This window comes from Corapipo altera, unplaced genomic scaffold (genome assembly GCF_003945725.1).
Source record: "Corapipo altera isolate COAL_440 unplaced genomic scaffold, ASM394572v1 71, whole genome shotgun sequence".
In the NCBI taxonomy this organism is placed as follows: domain Eukaryota; kingdom Metazoa; phylum Chordata; class Aves; order Passeriformes; family Pipridae; genus Corapipo; species Corapipo altera.
The window spans coordinates 5,301,412-5,306,301 of record NW_020884916.1 but is presented as its reverse complement, the minus strand read 5'-3'; positions in this window follow the sequence as shown (position 1 = coordinate 5,306,301).

Below are 4,890 nucleotides of genomic sequence, written 5' to 3'. Positions count from 1 at the left end.
AGGGCCGCGTGTCTGCTCCGGGCTCAGCCCCTCGGGGAGACCTGGCCGTGCGGCGGGAGCCGGGCTGGCGGCTCCGCGCTCGGCGCTTGGCGAGCGGCCAGGGCGGCGCTGGGGGCCGCTGCTCGCCAGATGCGATAAGGAAAGGTTTGGATGGGGCTGGAAAGAAAAAAAAAAAAAGAAAGGAAAAAAAAGGGGGGGGGGGAAGGGGGGGGAGGTGGGGGGCGGGGGGAGAGGAAAAAAGGAGAATAAAAAAGCAAAAGCAAAGCAAATTCCTTGGCAAATCAAAGCAAAATGCTCGCGCGCGGCCTTGCGTCCAGCCATCGGTCTTGATAAGGGGCTCCGGGGAGGAGGAGGAGGAGGAGGAAGAGGAGGAGAAGGTGAGGTGACACAGGGGACCCGACAGCAATCGCTCTTCATGGCAAAAACCCCACCAGATTTCCCAGTGCCAGGTGATGAGCGGGCAGGGAGCCCACGTGCCTCAGTTTCCCCACCCTGGGCATGCAGGGGTGGGGGAAAGGGGCTAAAACTGCCTTGGAGGGGTTAAACGGGGAGATTTTCTGCCGGGTTTTATCCAAAACATATGTTTTCGCCACTATTCCAGTTATCTGGGATATTTCCTGCGTGTTTGCTCCTATGGCAACCGGCCCAGCATGAAAGACCTATTTACTGGGCCCGGGGATAAGGAGCAGCCATATGGTGTCAATTTTGAAGGCACTCCATCCCCTCCACCCGTCTCCTGTTCTCCCTCCAGAGGAGTCCACGGTGAGCGGGGTCCAGCGGGGTCGGGGATGGGCTCTGTCAGCGAGGGGAGGTGGTGGGTTGGGTTTGGGGAGCTCATAGAAGGTGGCGATGGACTGCAGTGGTGGCCTGAGATCCTTCAGGATCCTTCAGAAGATAGGGATGGACTGAAGGTACCTTCAGGATCCTCCTGAGATCCTTCAGGAGGTAGGGATGGAATGGAGGTACCTGCAGAATCAGTCTGAGGTCCTTCAGGAGACAGGGATGGAGACAAGGGATCTACAACACTGATCTGGGATCTGTCAGGAAGATAAGGCTGGGGACAAGGTACCTGCAACAATGAGGTCTGTCCAGGAGAGAAGGACAAGCTGCCTGCATCATGGGCCAAAGGTCTGTTCAGAAAACAGGGCTGGAGACCTGCAGTGTCATCCTGAGGTCCATCCAGGACACCAGGCTGGAGACAACCTACAGCAAGGCTCACTCCAGCTTGTCCTGGGGCAGAGAGGTGCTGGGGAGGTCCCAGGGCCATGGAGACTTCTTATCACCCCCAGAACCCACTGCAAGGGTGCAGGGAGGTCTGTCCCACCCTCAACAGGTCCAGATTCCTCATGGAGGTAACCCCAGTGCCCTGGGAAACCCAACAAACACTGCACAGGGACATTCTTTGCTCCTTCTGAGGGCTGGGGCAATTTTGGACCCAGTGCCCAGTGGAGTTAAATGACCAAAATACAGGGCAAATGGGGCAAAATTGCCCTCTAGTCTGCTGAAAAAAAAAATTAAAGAAAAAAGAATACTTTCTAATAATTCTAATCTTCTTTTGTTGCCACTGGGCATTTGCTGCAGGGGAGATGATAAAGCTGGGCAGGACCAGGCATGGCATGGGACAGGGGATTTTGGGTATGATTCACTCCCAAAGCCTCCCACAGAGGAATTTCGGATGCAAAACAAAAACAAAAACAAACAAACAAAAACCTAAACAAAAAACCAACAAATGAACAAACAAACAAACCATAAAAACCCCAGCCAGCCAGGGTTTTTTTTTAAGAAAAAGAAGTTTTACAAAAGTGACCCTTCCCACCAACCTCACCATTTTTCTTTTTATTAAGGGAAAAAAGAGAAGGCTTTCAGCCAAAGTAAACCTTTGCAATGAAAGCGCGTGTTTGGGTCAAAAAACCACTTTTCACTGGGGGAGAAAATAAACCAACAAAAAGAAAACCCTGTCCAATGCATGAAGTGATGAGTTGGCAAAGATCACAGGGAGACAAAGTTTTGTTGGAGCCAACATCTCTCCTTCTTCTCCTGTATCTCCTCCTCCTTTTTTTTCTCCATCTCCTCCTCCTTCCCCTTCTCCTCCTTCCCCTTCTCCTCCTCCTTTCCTTTCCTTCTGTTGTCTCATCTTTTCCCTCCTCATTATTTTCATCTTGTCTTGCCTCTTTCCATCTCTTCATCTTCTCTTTCCAGGTGATGTGTTTCCACACGTGCTCCACCTCAACACCCTTCCAGCCTTTGTGCCCCATTCCTGCTCTGTGCCTCAGTTTACCCACTCAACACACACGAGCACGTTCCGTAGCTGATGCCACCCAATGTCACCTCCAGGGTACCAGGCTGGGACCTGCTGTCCCCTGCCCAAAAAGGACCCACAAACCTTCCCCTGACAGAGATCACTGGGTGTCGATGGGCAATGGGGGCCTGGCTGGGAGATGTGGGGACTGGGACAAGGGACATGGGACAGGGACAAGGGACTGGGACAAGGCACCTGCTGGGGACTGGGCTGGGGTGATGGGACCTGGACAAGGTACCTCACAGAGACAGGTGACTGTTAACTGGGATGAGGCACCTGCTGGGAACAGGATGATGGGGAGCAGGACAAGGAACATACTGAGGATGTGGAGGTGGGAACTGGAATGAGGTACCTGCTGAGAACAGGATAATGGGGGCCAGAATGAGGTACCTGGTGGGGATAAAGCAAAAGAACCAGGACAAGGAACCCAGTGGACCCCAGCACAGGGTGACAGTGACCACCCCATGATGAATCATAGAATCAAATGGGTTGGAAAAGACCTCTGAGATCATCAAGTCCAACCCCTGATCCAACCCTGCCGTGGTTCCCAGACCATGGCACTGATGCCACATCCAGTCTCACCTTCAACACCTCCAGGGACAGTGACTCCATCCCCTCCCTGGGCAGCCCATTCCAATGGCTGAGCACTCCCTCTGGAAAGAATTTCTTCCTAATGTCCAACCTAAACCTTCCCTGGCACAGCTGAAGACCAAACCCTCTTGTCCTACTGCTGGTTCCTGGGAGCAGAGCCCGACCCCCACCTGGCTCCCCCCTCCTGTCAGGGAGTTGCAGAGAGTCAGGAGGTCTCCCCTGAGCCTCCTCTTCTCCAGGCTGAGCGCCCCCAGCTCCCTCAGCCTCTCCTCACGGGAATTGTGCTCCAGTCCCTTCCCCAGCCTCGTTGCTCTCCTCTGGACCTGCTCCAGCCCCTCCATGTCCTTCCTGAGCTGAGGGCCCAGAGCTGGACACAGCACTCCAGGGGTGGCCTCACCAGCGCTGAGTCCGGGGGAACATCTCCCACCCTCAGCCCCTCCACCCCGAGCTCCACATCCAACCCCGCAGTGGTGGGGTGAGGTCGGGGGTCCCCACCTCGCTCATCCCCAAACCGCGGCGGTGCCGGGCGGCTCCCGCGGGGTTGGGAGCGCCGAGGGCCGGAGCTCCGGGAGCTGCCGGCTCAATGCCGGGGCCTCGCTCCCACGAGCGGATGAAAGGCTCCCTGTCCAAACGGCATTAGACGCGCTGCGAAGGCTCATTCCCGATCGGTCACGCTCCGAGGCGCAGCTGCAAAACCCCCTCCGGGAGCCCGGGATGCTCCGGGGGCTTTGTTCGGAGCAGCCCCGCTTCCTGGGGAACCGTGACAAGACGATGGGATTACGGGGCAGGAGAAATAAAATAAAATAAAAATCAACCTCGGCTTGGGCCGCGCTGGCTGGGCGGAAAAACAAAGGGGACCCTCGAATTCCCCCGTGCTCCTGCCGGGAATGATGGCCCCACTGTGCTTGGGGAAGGGGCACAGAGAGGGCTTGAGGGTCCCCAAGGAGGGAGGATGGATTTTTGGTGGTGTTCCCCCCCCCCCCCCCCCCATTTCTGCCCCCAAATCCTAGCACTGAGTGAACAAGGAAAAGGAGGAAAAACTCACAAGGAAGTAGACTTGATGAGGAGGGAAAACCTTGTGGGGAAGGAAACTTCAAAAGGAGGAAAACCTCAAAAGGAGGTAAAGCCTTGCAAGGAAGGAAACCTCCAAGGAGCAAAATCTTGCAAGGAGGAAAACTTTACATGGAAGAAAAACTTTGGATGCAGGAAAATCTCGCAAAGAAGGAAAACCTTGCAAAGAGGAAAGCCTTGGGCAAGGAAGAAAATCTTGCAAGGAGGAAAGCACTTGAAGGGGGAAAACCTTGCAAAGAAGTAAAAACTTGCAAGCAGGAGAAATCTTGTGAAGATTCCTTGCATGGAGGAAATCCTTCCAAGGAAGGAAACCTCACCAGGAGGAAAACCTTTCATGGAGGAAAAATTGCGGACATAAGAAAAACCTCATATGGAGGAAAATCTTTGACAAGGAAGGAAATCCTGCAAGGAGGAAAACCTTGGAAGGAGAAAAACCATGCAAGGAAACACCCTGCAAAGCAGGAAAAGCCTTGCCAGGAAGGAAAGGAGGAAACCTTGCAAAGAAGGAAATACTGCACGGAGGAAAACCTTGCAAGGAAGGAAACCCTGTGAGGAAGGAAATGCTGCAAGGAGGAAAAACCTGGAAGGAGGAAAACCTTCCAAGGGAGGAAACCTCTCAAGGAGGAGATTCTTGGGAGGAGGAAGGGAGCAGGTTGAAGGGAGTGGTTCTGCACCTTCCTCCCTCCAGGCACAAAGCCCGGCACGGTTTGGCCGAGGTTAATTGGGTTAGCACGGCTAAAGGGCGTAGCTTGTCCAGGCGCCTGCTCCCTAATGAGCATCTCATTTGAATCTATGCAAAATAGCAGGGAGCATGGAGACATGCTAATTAAAGCGATTGCTGTTCGCTAATTAAGCAGCAATTCCCCTGCCTGAGAGGGTATTCTCATGCAAATAGCGCCCGAGGAGGGGGAAAATCGCCCCAAAAACTG